This window comes from Capra hircus, chromosome 15 (assembly GCF_001704415.2).
Source record: "Capra hircus breed San Clemente chromosome 15, ASM170441v1, whole genome shotgun sequence".
Taxonomy (NCBI): domain Eukaryota; kingdom Metazoa; phylum Chordata; class Mammalia; order Artiodactyla; family Bovidae; genus Capra; species Capra hircus.
This window is the reverse complement of record NC_030822.1, coordinates 32433320-32451367: the sequence shown is the minus strand read 5'-3', so window position 1 is coordinate 32451367 and position 18048 is coordinate 32433320. Positions and strand designations below refer to the sequence as shown.

General features: G+C 53.6%; 7 pseudogenes; all 7 read right to left on the bottom strand.

Annotated features, from left to right (window-relative positions):
* Positions 945 to 1608, bottom strand: LOC102188879 (annotated as a pseudogene).
* LOC102189142 lies at positions 3588 to 4251 on the bottom strand (annotated as a pseudogene).
* LOC108637631 lies at positions 6231 to 6894 on the bottom strand (annotated as a pseudogene).
* LOC108637630 lies at positions 8874 to 9537 on the bottom strand (annotated as a pseudogene).
* On the bottom strand, positions 11517 to 12180 carry LOC108637629 (annotated as a pseudogene).
* Positions 14160 to 14823, bottom strand: LOC108637628 (annotated as a pseudogene).
* On the bottom strand, positions 16803 to 17466 carry LOC102186208 (annotated as a pseudogene).

Below are 18048 nucleotides of genomic sequence, written 5' to 3'. Positions count from 1 at the left end.
AACACAAAACAACGAATGTTTGAAGCAAGAAGTAAATGCTCAAGAGAAAAGAATGCTTTTCTACAAGGGATTTAAAGGCTTTGAAGAAAGGAAATCAAGACACCCAATTGGTAAGATCAATCCCCTACCACAAAAGAGAAGACACATTTTTTTAACTTAATGAGTTTTATTTTGATTTATTTCCTTTTGTTTTATTTAAACAAGATACATACTTCAACAAATAGGGCTTAGATTTTAGTAATAAATGACACCACAGACAATACCGATTTATAATTTCATTTCATTGTTAAGCTAGTGGATTAAACAAATCATGGTTGGATTTCCAAAAATATGCTACAGATGATCTACCCTGAGTTTTTAATAAAAAACGCATTTGCATTCAACAATGCAATAAAAACTAAAAGGAAAACTGTTTCCAATTCAATATTGCTCCCATTCAATGTATTCCCAACACACTTAAGAAAAAACGAGCCGTCGTATCGACGCACCACGCCAAAAGGACAAAAGGAAATTAGTATCCATATAGATCAATCAAAGAGACACTGTTCCTTTTTCTCCGCATATCCTTCAATGCATTGGCTTGTCCCGGGCTCTGTGATCAGCCTTGCATGTCCATCCGGAAAAGAGAGTCCTCGAGATTAACCTCCTTGCAGAACCCTGTGAGCACTGAGTCCTCCCTTCCAGGTCCAGTCCCGCACCATCGTGCCCCGCATCGGAGGGGCCGGCCTGTCCACCGGTGTTCCACGTTCCCCGAGCGGTGCGATGCCTTGCTCTCCTCCTCCACCTCCTTCACTGGGTGCGGTGTACCTGACAACAAATCATACAGAGTCGGCCTGTAGCAGAAACGGCTTTGAAGAAGCCTCTCCCAGAAAATGCCCAGCGGCTCAAGGGTCCGGGCACGAGTTCTTACCGACCAAGGAGCTGAAACCAGCCAAGGTGCTCCCTCAGTAGAAGCAGACCGTGTGCAGAAAGCTCCTTCCTGTTTTCTCCTCGGCCGCCTGGAGCAGTTCGGCCAGACGACTTTGCGTGTCGTCTGCCTGCTGGAGACCCTGGCAGAGCTCACAGATGATCGAGGCTCCAAGGCTGGCTGCCTCCAGGGTGTCGTCTATGTCCACGTTGACGACCGGCACAGGCTGCCAGGTCTCCTGGTCCCTGGCGCACAGGTCGGCCACCACCCGGTTATAGGCCCTCTGCCCACAGGTGAAGATGACGTCAAAGGGATCTGGGCACTCTTGAAACCTTTCTGGGCCAGGCTTGATTCTCTCATTTCTTCTCAGGATGCGTAGGACTCCATTCCTTTGGTAGTGCTTTTGGTCTTTAGAGGAGAGGTCGCTGTGCATCTTCTTATAGGGCGTGGAGAAGTCGTAGAGCACGGGTGGCTTGCGTGGCCCTCCTGGGAGCCTCACGTGGGATCCGGCTCCAAAAGACCTGACATGGAACCCGTTCTTCCTGAGGACGCGGTGGGCTTCCATGCTCCTGTTGACATTGCTCATGCAGACCACGGCCACCCTGAGCGGGGAGGAGGGCATGGCGGCAGCCTCTTGGGACTCCAGCTGGGACAGGAGGACTTCAGGGTCCGAGGGGGACTCTGAAGGCCAGGCAGATGACCGGCTGCGTCCACTTTTCTAGTGAGCATTTGAATCAGAGAAGAGAGAAGGCCTTCACATGGAGGCATGGGCCCAAGGTGGGCGGAGACCTCTTGATTGGATATTGGCTTAACTCTTGAGAGACTGGATGTAGACAGCGGACCCAGTGGGGTGACCAGGACAACCCGGTGATCCAGTCACCCAACTCGACCGCCAGGAGGTGCCCGTCCGGCTCCCTTGCCACCCCAGAGTCCTTTGCCAGGGACAGCTATCCCTGTGTGTGCCTGTGTGTTTGAGGCTGAGATTGCTAAGTGGCTTCCGTCCTGTCTGACTCTGTGCGACCCCATGGACAGCAGCCCACCTGGCTCCTCTGTCCACGGGATTCTCCAGGCGGGAATGCTGAAGCGGGTTGCCATTTCCTTCTCCAGAGGCTAAGACTGGTACTAGACCAAACAACTAGACGACTCTCCAGCTTCTCACTTTCCCCTCCCGTGTCCTGAAGACACGCAGAGGGGAAAGGTCTGTGAAATTCCCAGGCCTTCTAATCCAATGGTACAATCAATCACACTGGTTGCTCCAAAGATTTTCACATTAGAACTGAGACTCCAGGAGTGCACTTCTGTCAAATCCTAGGAAGACATTCACGATTCTCCCAGTCAATGGGCAAAAGGATCCACCAGTGGCAAAAGCAACCTCTGGAAATAATGCCTGCCGCTTCCATCGGGTTTCACAGGTTGAAGGAACACCGCATTTCCTCCATGGCCTTTTCTTCATCTCATCAGGAAGCTCCAGGGATCCAGGCCGACCCTGCCTCCCTTGTCTCCAAAAGCGGCTGGGTCTGAGCATCCCACCGTCAGAACAGAAGGCTTCTCCCTACCTTTCCCCACTTGCCTCATTGCCAAAGCAACTGATACACACTTCAAAGCTGGGATCGGGACACTGACCGCTAACGAGACTGAATGCTGTCACTTCAAAATGTCAGGGGACATGGGGGCAACGGTCTCTTCATAGGGCCATGGACTGAATGTTCCAATCAGCCTGTCCATTGGAGTGCAGTGATTCTAACATTGCAAAGAGTCCTACATCAGTAAACACCCGAAGTGTACCCAGAGTGTAACCCGCCCACCTCCCCAAGTGTGAGCATGGACAGGATGTCAGCTTCTTTAGCTCGAGAAGTGGGCCCCCAACCACCGAATCCCTCAGAGTGGAGCGCAGACTTCTGGAATGCTCTTGTCCATGGCATTCCTTTGTCTCGAACGATAAGACACCTAGGGCTCAGTCGCTTCGATGCCTCCCCTACCACAAATGAGAAGACACCCTTTCTTTAAGTTAAATAATTGTTCTTTATTTCAAATACATAGGCTATTTGACTGAACAGATCATGCTGGCATGTTAGCCACACATGATCCTCCCTGAGTTTCTGATAAAGCAGGCGTTCGTCAAAGGCATGCAATCTAAAAGCAAAACCATTTCCAATTCCATATGGCTTACACTCAACGTACTCCCATCCCACTTAAGAAAAAACGAGCCGTCGTATCGACGCACCACGCCAAAAGGACAAAAGGAAATTAGTATCCATATAGATCAATCAAAGAGACACTGTTCCTTTTTCTCCGCATATCCTTCAATGCATTGGCTTGTCCCGGGCTCTGTGATCAGCCTTGCATGTCCATCGGGAAAAGAGAGTCCTCGAGATTAACCTCCTTGCAGAACCCTGTGAGCACTGAGTCCTCCCTTCCAGGTCCAGTCCCGCACCATCGTGCCCCGCATCGGAGGGGCCGGCCTGTCCACCGGTGTTCCACGTTCCCCGAGCGGTGCGATGCCTTGCTCTCCTCCTCCACCTCCTTCACTGGGTGCGGTGTACCTGACAACAAATCATACAGAGTCGGCCTGTAGCAGAAACGGCTTTGAAGAAGCCTCTCCCAGAAAATGCCCAGCGGCTCAAGGGTCCGGGCACGAGTTCTTACCGACCAAGGAGCTGAAACCAGCCAAGGTGCTCCCTCAGTAGAAGCAGACCGTGTGCAGAAAGCTCCTTCCTGTTTTCTCCTCGGCCGCCTGGAGCAGTTCGGCCAGACGACTTTGCGTGTCGTCTGCCTGCTGGAGACCCTGGCAGAGCTCACAGATGATCGAGGCTCCAAGGCTGGCTGCCTCCAGGGTGTCGTCTATGTCCACGTTGACGACCGGCACAGGCTGCCAGGTCTCCTGGTCCCTGGCGCACAGGTCGGCCACCACCCGGTTATAGGCCCTCTGCCCACAGGTGAAGATGACGTCAAAGGGATCTGGGCACTCTTGAAACCTTTCTGGGCCAGGCTTGATTCTCTCATTTCTTCTCAGGATGCGTAGGACTCCATTCCTTTGGTAGTGCTTTTGGTCTTTAGAGGAGAGGTCGCTGTGCATCTTCTTATAGGGCGTGGAGAAGTCGTAGAGCACGGGTGGCTTGCGTGGCCCTCCTGGGAGCCTCACGTGGGATCCGGCTCCAAAAGACCTGACATGGAACCCGTTCTTCCTGAGGACGCGGTGGGCTTCCATGCTCCTGTTGACATTGCTCATGCAGACCACGGCCACCCTGAGCGGGGAGGAGGGCATGGCGGCAGCCTCTTGGGACTCCAGCTGGGACAGGAGGACTTCAGGGTCCGAGGGGGACTCTGAAGGCCAGGCAGATGACCGGCTGCGTCCACTTTTCTAGTGAGCATTTGAATCAGAGAAGAGAGAAGGCCTTCACATGGAGGCATGGGCCCAAGGTGGGCGGAGACCTCTTGATTGGATATTGGCTTAACTCTTGAGAGACTGGATGTAGACAGCGGACCCAGTGGGGTGACCAGGACAACCCGGTGATCCAGTCACCCAACTCGACCGCCAGGAGGTGCCCGTCCGGCTCCCTTGCCACCCCAGAGTCCTTTGCCAGGGACAGCTATCCCTGTGTGTGCCTGTGTGTTTGAGGCTGAGATTGCTAAGTGGCTTCCGTCCTGTCTGACTCTGTGCGACCCCATGGACAGCAGCCCACCTGGCTCCTCTGTCCACGGGATTCTCCAGGCGGGAATGCTGAAGCGGGTTGCCATTTCCTTCTCCAGAGGCTAAGACTGGTACTAGACCAAACAACTAGACGACTCTCCAGCTTCTCACTTTCCCCTCCCGTGTCCTGAAGACACGCAGAGGGGAAAGGTCTGTGAAATTCCCAGGCCTTCTAATCCAATGGTACAATCAATCACACTGGTTGCTCCAAAGATTTTCACATTAGAACTGAGACTCCAGGAGTGCACTTCTGTCAAATCCTAGGAAGACATTCACGATTCTCCCAGTCAATGGGCAAAAGGATCCACCAGTGGCAAAAGCAACCTCTGGAAATAATGCCTGCCGCTTCCATCGGGTTTCACAGGTTGAAGGAACACCGCATTTCCTCCATGGCCTTTTCTTCATCTCATCAGGAAGCTCCAGGGATCCAGGCCGACCCTGCCTCCCTTGTCTCCAAAAGCGGCTGGGTCTGAGCATCCCACCGTCAGAACAGAAGGCTTCTCCCTACCTTTCCCCACTTGCCTCATTGCCAAAGCAACTGATACACACTTCAAAGCTGGGATCGGGACACTGACCGCTAACGAGACTGAATGCTGTCACTTCAAAATGTCAGGGGACATGGGGGCAACGGTCTCTTCATAGGGCCATGGACTGAATGTTCCAATCAGCCTGTCCATTGGAGTGCAGTGATTCTAACATTGCAAAGAGTCCTACATCAGTAAACACCCGAAGTGTACCCAGAGTGTAACCCGCCCACCTCCCCAAGTGTGAGCATGGACAGGATGTCAGCTTCTTTAGCTCGAGAAGTGGGCCCCCAACCACCGAATCCCTCAGAGTGGAGCGCAGACTTCTGGAATGCTCTTGTCCATGGCATTCCTTTGTCTCGAACGATAAGACACCTAGGGCTCAGTCGCTTCGATGCCTCCCCTACCACAAATGAGAAGACACCCTTTCTTTAAGTTAAATAATTGTTCTTTATTTCAAATACATAGGCTATTTGACTGAACAGATCATGCTGGCATGTTAGCCACACATGATCCTCCCTGAGTTTCTGATAAAGCAGGCGTTCGTCAAAGGCATGCAATCTAAAAGCAAAACCATTTCCAATTCCATATGGCTTACACTCAACGTACTCCCATCCCACTTAAGAAAAAACGAGCCGTCGTATCGACGCACCACGCCAAAAGGACAAAAGGAAATTAGTATCCATATAGATCAATCAAAGAGACACTGTTCCTTTTTCTCCGCATATCCTTCAATGCATTGGCTTGTCCCGGGCTCTGTGATCAGCCTTGCATGTCCATCGGGAAAAGAGAGTCCTCGAGATTAACCTCCTTGCAGAACCCTGTGAGCACTGAGTCCTCCCTTCCAGGTCCAGTCCCGCACCATCGTGCCCCGCATCGGAGGGGCCGGCCTGTCCACCGGTGTTCCACGTTCCCCGAGCGGTGCGATGCCTTGCTCTCCTCCTCCACCTCCTTCACTGGGTGCGGTGTACCTGACAACAAATCATACAGAGTCGGCCTGTAGCAGAAACGGCTTTGAAGAAGCCTCTCCCAGAAAATGCCCAGCGGCTCAAGGGTCCGGGCACGAGTTCTTACCGACCAAGGAGCTGAAACCAGCCAAGGTGCTCCCTCAGTAGAAGCAGACCGTGTGCAGAAAGCTCCTTCCTGTTTTCTCCTCGGCCGCCTGGAGCAGTTCGGCCAGACGACTTTGCGTGTCGTCTGCCTGCTGGAGACCCTGGCAGAGCTCACAGATGATCGAGGCTCCAAGGCTGGCTGCCTCCAGGGTGTCGTCTATGTCCACGTTGACGACCGGCACAGGCTGCCAGGTCTCCTGGTCCCTGGCGCACAGGTCGGCCACCACCCGGTTATAGGCCCTCTGCCCACAGGTGAAGATGACGTCAAAGGGATCTGGGCACTCTTGAAACCTTTCTGGGCCAGGCTTGATTCTCTCATTTCTTCTCAGGATGCGTAGGACTCCATTCCTTTGGTAGTGCTTTTGGTCTTTAGAGGAGAGGTCGCTGTGCATCTTCTTATAGGGCGTGGAGAAGTCGTAGAGCACGGGTGGCTTGCGTGGCCCTCCTGGGAGCCTCACGTGGGATCCGGCTCCAAAAGACCTGACATGGAACCCGTTCTTCCTGAGGACGCGGTGGGCTTCCATGCTCCTGTTGACATTGCTCATGCAGACCACGGCCACCCTGAGCGGGGAGGAGGGCATGGCGGCAGCCTCTTGGGACTCCAGCTGGGACAGGAGGACTTCAGGGTCCGAGGGGGACTCTGAAGGCCAGGCAGATGACCGGCTGCGTCCACTTTTCTAGTGAGCATTTGAATCAGAGAAGAGAGAAGGCCTTCACATGGAGGCATGGGCCCAAGGTGGGCGGAGACCTCTTGATTGGATATTGGCTTAACTCTTGAGAGACTGGATGTAGACAGCGGACCCAGTGGGGTGACCAGGACAACCCGGTGATCCAGTCACCCAACTCGACCGCCAGGAGGTGCCCGTCCGGCTCCCTTGCCACCCCAGAGTCCTTTGCCAGGGACAGCTATCCCTGTGTGTGCCTGTGTGTTTGAGGCTGAGATTGCTAAGTGGCTTCCGTCCTGTCTGACTCTGTGCGACCCCATGGACAGCAGCCCACCTGGCTCCTCTGTCCACGGGATTCTCCAGGCGGGAATGCTGAAGCGGGTTGCCATTTCCTTCTCCAGAGGCTAAGACTGGTACTAGACCAAACAACTAGACGACTCTCCAGCTTCTCACTTTCCCCTCCCGTGTCCTGAAGACACGCAGAGGGGAAAGGTCTGTGAAATTCCCAGGCCTTCTAATCCAATGGTACAATCAATCACACTGGTTGCTCCAAAGATTTTCACATTAGAACTGAGACTCCAGGAGTGCACTTCTGTCAAATCCTAGGAAGACATTCACGATTCTCCCAGTCAATGGGCAAAAGGATCCACCAGTGGCAAAAGCAACCTCTGGAAATAATGCCTGCCGCTTCCATCGGGTTTCACAGGTTGAAGGAACACCGCATTTCCTCCATGGCCTTTTCTTCATCTCATCAGGAAGCTCCAGGGATCCAGGCCGACCCTGCCTCCCTTGTCTCCAAAAGCGGCTGGGTCTGAGCATCCCACCGTCAGAACAGAAGGCTTCTCCCTACCTTTCCCCACTTGCCTCATTGCCAAAGCAACTGATACACACTTCAAAGCTGGGATCGGGACACTGACCGCTAACGAGACTGAATGCTGTCACTTCAAAATGTCAGGGGACATGGGGGCAACGGTCTCTTCATAGGGCCATGGACTGAATGTTCCAATCAGCCTGTCCATTGGAGTGCAGTGATTCTAACATTGCAAAGAGTCCTACATCAGTAAACACCCGAAGTGTACCCAGAGTGTAACCCGCCCACCTCCCCAAGTGTGAGCATGGACAGGATGTCAGCTTCTTTAGCTCGAGAAGTGGGCCCCCAACCACCGAATCCCTCAGAGTGGAGCGCAGACTTCTGGAATGCTCTTGTCCATGGCATTCCTTTGTCTCGAACGATAAGACACCTAGGGCTCAGTCGCTTCGATGCCTCCCCTACCACAAATGAGAAGACACCCTTTCTTTAAGTTAAATAATTGTTCTTTATTTCAAATACATAGGCTATTTGACTGAACAGATCATGCTGGCATGTTAGCCACACATGATCCTCCCTGAGTTTCTGATAAAGCAGGCGTTCGTCAAAGGCATGCAATCTAAAAGCAAAACCATTTCCAATTCCATATGGCTTACACTCAACGTACTCCCATCCCACTTAAGAAAAAACGAGCCGTCGTATCGACGCACCACGCCAAAAGGACAAAAGGAAATTAGTATCCATATAGATCAATCAAAGAGACACTGTTCCTTTTTCTCCGCATATCCTTCAATGCATTGGCTTGTCCCGGGCTCTGTGATCAGCCTTGCATGTCCATCGGGAAAAGAGAGTCCTCGAGATTAACCTCCTTGCAGAACCCTGTGAGCACTGAGTCCTCCCTTCCAGGTCCAGTCCCGCACCATCGTGCCCCGCATCGGAGGGGCCGGCCTGTCCACCGGTGTTCCACGTTCCCCGAGCGGTGCGATGCCTTGCTCTCCTCCTCCACCTCCTTCACTGGGTGCGGTGTACCTGACAACAAATCATACAGAGTCGGCCTGTAGCAGAAACGGCTTTGAAGAAGCCTCTCCCAGAAAATGCCCAGCGGCTCAAGGGTCCGGGCACGAGTTCTTACCGACCAAGGAGCTGAAACCAGCCAAGGTGCTCCCTCAGTAGAAGCAGACCGTGTGCAGAAAGCTCCTTCCTGTTTTCTCCTCGGCCGCCTGGAGCAGTTCGGCCAGACGACTTTGCGTGTCGTCTGCCTGCTGGAGACCCTGGCAGAGCTCACAGATGATCGAGGCTCCAAGGCTGGCTGCCTCCAGGGTGTCGTCTATGTCCACGTTGACGACCGGCACAGGCTGCCAGGTCTCCTGGTCCCTGGCGCACAGGTCGGCCACCACCCGGTTATAGGCCCTCTGCCCACAGGTGAAGATGACGTCAAAGGGATCTGGGCACTCTTGAAACCTTTCTGGGCCAGGCTTGATTCTCTCATTTCTTCTCAGGATGCGTAGGACTCCATTCCTTTGGTAGTGCTTTTGGTCTTTAGAGGAGAGGTCGCTGTGCATCTTCTTATAGGGCGTGGAGAAGTCGTAGAGCACGGGTGGCTTGCGTGGCCCTCCTGGGAGCCTCACGTGGGATCCGGCTCCAAAAGACCTGACATGGAACCCGTTCTTCCTGAGGACGCGGTGGGCTTCCATGCTCCTGTTGACATTGCTCATGCAGACCACGGCCACCCTGAGCGGGGAGGAGGGCATGGCGGCAGCCTCTTGGGACTCCAGCTGGGACAGGAGGACTTCAGGGTCCGAGGGGGACTCTGAAGGCCAGGCAGATGACCGGCTGCGTCCACTTTTCTAGTGAGCATTTGAATCAGAGAAGAGAGAAGGCCTTCACATGGAGGCATGGGCCCAAGGTGGGCGGAGACCTCTTGATTGGATATTGGCTTAACTCTTGAGAGACTGGATGTAGACAGCGGACCCAGTGGGGTGACCAGGACAACCCGGTGATCCAGTCACCCAACTCGACCGCCAGGAGGTGCCCGTCCGGCTCCCTTGCCACCCCAGAGTCCTTTGCCAGGGACAGCTATCCCTGTGTGTGCCTGTGTGTTTGAGGCTGAGATTGCTAAGTGGCTTCCGTCCTGTCTGACTCTGTGCGACCCCATGGACAGCAGCCCACCTGGCTCCTCTGTCCACGGGATTCTCCAGGCGGGAATGCTGAAGCGGGTTGCCATTTCCTTCTCCAGAGGCTAAGACTGGTACTAGACCAAACAACTAGACGACTCTCCAGCTTCTCACTTTCCCCTCCCGTGTCCTGAAGACACGCAGAGGGGAAAGGTCTGTGAAATTCCCAGGCCTTCTAATCCAATGGTACAATCAATCACACTGGTTGCTCCAAAGATTTTCACATTAGAACTGAGACTCCAGGAGTGCACTTCTGTCAAATCCTAGGAAGACATTCACGATTCTCCCAGTCAATGGGCAAAAGGATCCACCAGTGGCAAAAGCAACCTCTGGAAATAATGCCTGCCGCTTCCATCGGGTTTCACAGGTTGAAGGAACACCGCATTTCCTCCATGGCCTTTTCTTCATCTCATCAGGAAGCTCCAGGGATCCAGGCCGACCCTGCCTCCCTTGTCTCCAAAAGCGGCTGGGTCTGAGCATCCCACCGTCAGAACAGAAGGCTTCTCCCTACCTTTCCCCACTTGCCTCATTGCCAAAGCAACTGATACACACTTCAAAGCTGGGATCGGGACACTGACCGCTAACGAGACTGAATGCTGTCACTTCAAAATGTCAGGGGACATGGGGGCAACGGTCTCTTCATAGGGCCATGGACTGAATGTTCCAATCAGCCTGTCCATTGGAGTGCAGTGATTCTAACATTGCAAAGAGTCCTACATCAGTAAACACCCGAAGTGTACCCAGAGTGTAACCCGCCCACCTCCCCAAGTGTGAGCATGGACAGGATGTCAGCTTCTTTAGCTCGAGAAGTGGGCCCCCAACCACCGAATCCCTCAGAGTGGAGCGCAGACTTCTGGAATGCTCTTGTCCATGGCATTCCTTTGTCTCGAACGATAAGACACCTAGGGCTCAGTCGCTTCGATGCCTCCCCTACCACAAATGAGAAGACACCCTTTCTTTAAGTTAAATAATTGTTCTTTATTTCAAATACATAGGCTATTTGACTGAACAGATCATGCTGGCATGTTAGCCACACATGATCCTCCCTGAGTTTCTGATAAAGCAGGCGTTCGTCAAAGGCATGCAATCTAAAAGCAAAACCATTTCCAATTCCATATGGCTTACACTCAACGTACTCCCATCCCACTTAAGAAAAAACGAGCCGTCGTATCGACGCACCACGCCAAAAGGACAAAAGGAAATTAGTATCCATATAGATCAATCAAAGAGACACTGTTCCTTTTTCTCCGCATATCCTTCAATGCATTGGCTTGTCCCGGGCTCTGTGATCAGCCTTGCATGTCCATCGGGAAAAGAGAGTCCTCGAGATTAACCTCCTTGCAGAACCCTGTGAGCACTGAGTCCTCCCTTCCAGGTCCAGTCCCGCACCATCGTGCCCCGCATCGGAGGGGCCGGCCTGTCCACCGGTGTTCCACGTTCCCCGAGCGGTGCGATGCCTTGCTCTCCTCCTCCACCTCCTTCACTGGGTGCGGTGTACCTGACAACAAATCATACAGAGTCGGCCTGTAGCAGAAACGGCTTTGAAGAAGCCTCTCCCAGAAAATGCCCAGCGGCTCAAGGGTCCGGGCACGAGTTCTTACCGACCAAGGAGCTGAAACCAGCCAAGGTGCTCCCTCAGTAGAAGCAGACCGTGTGCAGAAAGCTCCTTCCTGTTTTCTCCTCGGCCGCCTGGAGCAGTTCGGCCAGACGACTTTGCGTGTCGTCTGCCTGCTGGAGACCCTGGCAGAGCTCACAGATGATCGAGGCTCCAAGGCTGGCTGCCTCCAGGGTGTCGTCTATGTCCACGTTGACGACCGGCACAGGCTGCCAGGTCTCCTGGTCCCTGGCGCACAGGTCGGCCACCACCCGGTTATAGGCCCTCTGCCCACAGGTGAAGATGACGTCAAAGGGATCTGGGCACTCTTGAAACCTTTCTGGGCCAGGCTTGATTCTCTCATTTCTTCTCAGGATGCGTAGGACTCCATTCCTTTGGTAGTGCTTTTGGTCTTTAGAGGAGAGGTCGCTGTGCATCTTCTTATAGGGCGTGGAGAAGTCGTAGAGCACGGGTGGCTTGCGTGGCCCTCCTGGGAGCCTCACGTGGGATCCGGCTCCAAAAGACCTGACATGGAACCCGTTCTTCCTGAGGACGCGGTGGGCTTCCATGCTCCTGTTGACATTGCTCATGCAGACCACGGCCACCCTGAGCGGGGAGGAGGGCATGGCGGCAGCCTCTTGGGACTCCAGCTGGGACAGGAGGACTTCAGGGTCCGAGGGGGACTCTGAAGGCCAGGCAGATGACCGGCTGCGTCCACTTTTCTAGTGAGCATTTGAATCAGAGAAGAGAGAAGGCCTTCACATGGAGGCATGGGCCCAAGGTGGGCGGAGACCTCTTGATTGGATATTGGCTTAACTCTTGAGAGACTGGATGTAGACAGCGGACCCAGTGGGGTGACCAGGACAACCCGGTGATCCAGTCACCCAACTCGACCGCCAGGAGGTGCCCGTCCGGCTCCCTTGCCACCCCAGAGTCCTTTGCCAGGGACAGCTATCCCTGTGTGTGCCTGTGTGTTTGAGGCTGAGATTGCTAAGTGGCTTCCGTCCTGTCTGACTCTGTGCGACCCCATGGACAGCAGCCCACCTGGCTCCTCTGTCCACGGGATTCTCCAGGCGGGAATGCTGAAGCGGGTTGCCATTTCCTTCTCCAGAGGCTAAGACTGGTACTAGACCAAACAACTAGACGACTCTCCAGCTTCTCACTTTCCCCTCCCGTGTCCTGAAGACACGCAGAGGGGAAAGGTCTGTGAAATTCCCAGGCCTTCTAATCCAATGGTACAATCAATCACACTGGTTGCTCCAAAGATTTTCACATTAGAACTGAGACTCCAGGAGTGCACTTCTGTCAAATCCTAGGAAGACATTCACGATTCTCCCAGTCAATGGGCAAAAGGATCCACCAGTGGCAAAAGCAACCTCTGGAAATAATGCCTGCCGCTTCCATCGGGTTTCACAGGTTGAAGGAACACCGCATTTCCTCCATGGCCTTTTCTTCATCTCATCAGGAAGCTCCAGGGATCCAGGCCGACCCTGCCTCCCTTGTCTCCAAAAGCGGCTGGGTCTGAGCATCCCACCGTCAGAACAGAAGGCTTCTCCCTACCTTTCCCCACTTGCCTCATTGCCAAAGCAACTGACACACACTTCAAAGCTGGGATCGGGACACTGACCGCTAACGAGACTGAATGCTGTCACTTCAAAATGTCAGGGGACATGGGGGCAACGGTCTCTTCATAGGGCCATGGACTGAATGTTCCAATCAGCCTGTCCATTGGAGTGCAGTGATTCTAACATTGCAAAGAGTCCTACATCAGTAAACACCCGAAGTGTACCCAGAGTGTAACCCGCCCACCTCCCCAAGTGTGAGCATGGACAGGATGTCAGCTTCTTTAGCTCGAGAAGTGGGCCCCCAACCACCGAATCCCTCAGAGTGGAGCGCAGACTTCTGGAATGCTCTTGTCCATGGCATTCCTTTGTCTCGAACGATAAGACACCTAGGGCTCAGTCGCTTCGATGCCTCCCCTACCACAAATGAGAAGACACCCTTTCTTTAAGTTAAATAATTGTTCTTTATTTCAAATACATAGGCTATTTGACTGAACAGATCATGCTGGCATGTTAGCCACACATGATCCTCCCTGAGTTTCTGATAAAGCAGGCGTTCGTCAAAGGCATGCAATCTAAAAGCAAAACCATTTCCAATTCCATATGGCTTACACTCAACGTACTCCCATCCCACTTAAGAAAAAACGAGCCGTCGTATCGACGCACCACGCCAAAAGGACAAAAGGAAATTAGTATCCATATAGATCAATCAAAGAGACACTGTTCCTTTTTCTCCGCATATCCTTCAATGCATTGGCTTGTCCCGGGCTCTGTGATCAGCCTTGCATGTCCATCGGGAAAAGAGAGTCCTCGAGATTAACCTCCTTGCAGAACCCTGTGAGCACTGAGTCCTCCCTTCCAGGTCCAGTCCCGCACCATCGTGCCCCGCATCGGAGGGGCCGGCCTGTCCACCGGTGTTCCACGTTCCCCGAGCGGTGCGATGCCTTGCTCTCCTCCTCCACCTCCTTCACTGGGTGCGGTGTACCTGACAACAAATCATACGGAGTCGGCCTGTAGCAGAAACGGCTTTGAAGAAGCCTCTCCCAGAAAATGCCCAGCGGCTCAAGGGTCCGGGCACGAGTTCTTACCGACCAAGGAGCTGAAACCAGCCAAGGTGCTCCCTCAGTAGAAGCAGACCGTGTGCAGAAAGCTCCTTCCTGTTTTCTCCTCGGCCGCCTGGAGCAGTTCGGCCAGACGACTTTGCGTGTCGTCTGCCTGCTGGAGACCCTGGCAGAGCTCACAGATGATCGAGGCTCCAAGGCTGGCTGCCTCCAGGGTGTCGTCTATGTCCACGTTGACGACCGGCACAGGCTGCCAGGTCTCCTGGTCCCTGGCGCACAGGTCGGCCACCACCCGGTTATAGGCCCTCTGCCCACAGGTGAAGATGACGTCAAAGGGATCTGGGCACTCTTGAAACCTTTCTGGGCCAGGCTTGATTCTCTCATTTCTTCTCAGGATGCGTAGGACTCCATTCCTTTGGTAGTGCTTTTGGTCTTTAGAGGAGAGGTCGCTGTGCATCTTCTTATAGGGCGTGGAGAAGTCGTAGAGCACGGGTGGCTTGCGTGGCCCTCCTGGGAGCCTCACGTGGGATCCGGCTCCAAAAGACCTGACATGGAACCCGTTCTTCCTGAGGACGCGGTGGGCTTCCATGCTCCTGTTGACATTGCTCATGCAGACCACGGCCACCCTGAGCGGGGAGGAGGGCATGGCGGCAGCCTCTTGGGACTCCAGCTGGGACAGGAGGACTTCAGGGTCCGAGGGGGACTCTGAAGGCCAGGCAGATGACCGGCTGCGTCCACTTTTCTAGTGAGCATTTGAATCAGAGAAGAGAGAAGGCCTTCACATGGAGGCATGGGCCCAAGGTGGGCGGAGACCTCTTGATTGGATATTGGCTTAACTCTTGAGAGACTGGATGTAGACAGCGGACCCAGTGGGGTGACCAGGACAACCCGGTGATCCAGTCACCCAACTCGACCGCCAGGAGGTGCCCGTCCGGCTCCCTTGCCACCCCAGAGTCCTTTGCCAGGGACAGCTATCCCTGTGTGTGCCTGTGTGTTTGAGGCTGAGATTGCTAAGTGGCTTCCGTCCTGTCTGACTCTGTGCGACCCCATGGACAGCAGCCCACCTGGCTCCTCTGTCCACGGGATTCTCCAGGCGGGAATGCTGAAGCGGGTTGCCATTTCCTTCTCCAGAGGCTAAGACTGGTACTAGACCAAACAACTAGACGACTCTCCAGCTTCTCACTTTCCCCTCCCGTGTCCTGAAGACACGCAGAGGGGAAAGGTCTGTGAAATTCCCAGGCCTTCTAATCCAATGGTACAATCAATCACACTGGTTGCTCCAAAGATTTTCACATTAGAACTGAGACTCCAGGAGTGCACTTCTGTCAAATCCTAGGAAGACATTCACGATTCTCCCAGTCAATGGGCAAAAGGATCCACCAGTGGCAAAAGCAACCTCTGGAAATAATGCCTGCCGCTTCCATCGGGTTTCACAGGTTGAAGGAACACCGCATTTCCTCCATGGCCTTTTCTTCATCTCATCAGGAAGCTCCAGGGATCCAGGCCGACCCTGCCTCCCTTGTCTCCAAAAGCGGCTGGGTCTGAGCATCCCACCGTCAGAACAGAAGGCTTCTCCCTACCTTTCCCCACTTGCCTCATTGCCAAAGCAACTGACACACACTTCAAAGCTGGGATCGGGACACTGACCGCTAACGAGACTGAATGCTGTCACTTCAAAATGTCAGGGGACATGGGGGCAACGGTCTCTTCATAGGGCCATGGACTGAATGTTCCAATCAGCCTGTCCATTGGAGTGCAGTGATTCTAACATTGCAAAGAGTCCTACATCAGTAAACACCCGAAGTGTACCCAGAGTGTAACCCGCCCACCTCCCCAAGTGTGAGCATGGACAGGATGTCAGCTTCTTTAGCTCGAGAAGTGGGCCCCCAACCACCGAATCCCTCAGAGTGGAGCGCAGACTTCTGGAATGCTCTTGTCCATGGCATTCCTTTGTCTCGAACGATAAGACACCTAGGGCTCAGTCGCTTCGATGCCTCCCCTACCACAAATGAGAAGACACCCTTTCTTTAAGTTAAATAATTGTTCTTTATTTCAAATACATAGGCTATTTGACTGAACAGATCATGCTGGCATGTTAGCCACACATGATCCACCCTGAGTTTCTGATAAAGCAGGCGTTCGTCAAAGGCATGCAATCTAAAAGCAAAACCATTTCCAATTCCATATGGCTTACACTCAACGTACTCCCATCCCACTTAAGAAAAAACGAGCCGTCGTATCGACGCACCACGCCAAAAGGACAAAAGGAAATTAGTATCCATATAGATCAATCAAAGAGACACTGTTCCTTTTTCTCCGCATATCCTTCAATGCATTGGCTTGTCCCGGGCTCTGTGATCAGCCTTGCATGTCCATCGGGAAAAGAGAGTCCTCGAGATTAACCTCCTTGCAGAACCCTGTGAGCACTGAGTCCTCCCTTCCAGGTCCAGTCCCGCACCATCGTGCCCCGCATCGGAGGGGCCGGCCTGTCCACCGGTGTTCCACGTTCCCCGAGCGGTGCGATGCCTTGCTCTCCTCCTCCACCTCCTTCACTGGGTGCGGTGTACCTGACAACAAATCATACAGAGTCGGCCTGTAGCAGAAACGGCTTTGAAGAAGCCTCTCCCAGAAAATGCCCAGCGGCTCAAGGGTCCGGGCACGAGTTCTTACCGACCAAGGAGCTGAAACCAGCCAAGGTGCTCCCTCAGTAGAAGCAGACCGTGTGCAGAAAGCTCCTTCCTGTTTTCTCCTCGGCCGCCTGGAGCAGTTCGGCCAGACGACTTTGCGTGTCGTCTGCCTGCTGGAGACCCTGGCAGAGCTCACAGATGATCGAGGCTCCAAGGCTGGCTGCCTCCAGGGTGTCGTCTATGTCCACGTTGACGACCGGCACAGGCTGCCAGGTCTCCTGGTCCCTGGCGCACAGGTCGGCCACCACCCGGTTATAGGCCCTCTGCCCACAGGTGAAGATGATGTCAAAGGGATCTGGGCACTCTTGAAACCTTTCTGGGCCAGGCTTGATTCTCTCATTTCTTCTCAGGATGCGTAGGACTCCATTCCTTTGGTAGTGCTTTTGGTCTTTAGAGGAGAGGTCGCTGTGCATCCTCTTATAGGGCGTGGAGAAGTCGTAGAGCACGGGTGGCTTGCGTGGCCCTCCTGGGAGCCTCACGTGGGATCCGGCTCCAAAAGACCTGACATGGAACCCGTTCTTCCTGAGGACGCGGTGGGCTTCCATGCTCCTGTTGACATTGCTCATGCAGACCACGGCCACCCTGAGCGGGGAGGAGGGCATGGCGGCAGCCTCTTGGGACTCCAGCTGGGACAGGAGGACTTCAGGGTCCGAGGGGGACTCTGAAGGCCAGGCAGATGACCGGCTGCGTCCACTTTTCTAGTGAGCATTTGAATCAGAGAAGAGAGAAGGCCTTCACATGGAGGCATGGGCCCAAGGTGGGCGGAGACCTCTTGATTGGATATTGGCTTAACTCTTGAGAGACTGGATGTAGACAGCGGACTCAGTGGGGTGATCAGGACAACCCGGTGATCCAGTCGCCCAACTCGACCGCCAGGAGGTGCCCATCCGGCTCCCTTGCCACCCCAGAGTCCTTTGCCAGGGACAGCTATCCCTGTGCGTTCCTGTGTGTTTGAGGCTTAGGTTAGTAATTCAATTTCCTGAATGTCTCTTTTCCACCCTGGTCCGGCTCCTCGTTACGTAGTCTCCACTTCGTCCTCTGGGTCACATTTGCAAGGGGCTACTAAGCATATTAGGCATTTCCCGACTACTTTCAACTTTGTCATCATTCTCTGTAGTGACCTGAGAACATGCATGTGTAAAATATATGTTTGAAATTTTCAAACTTACATTTCATTCATTATACATATAATTGCAATATTTTTTCATATTTATATCCCTCGGTTGATATTCTAGAATGTAATTTGGTCAATTATAGGGGAAA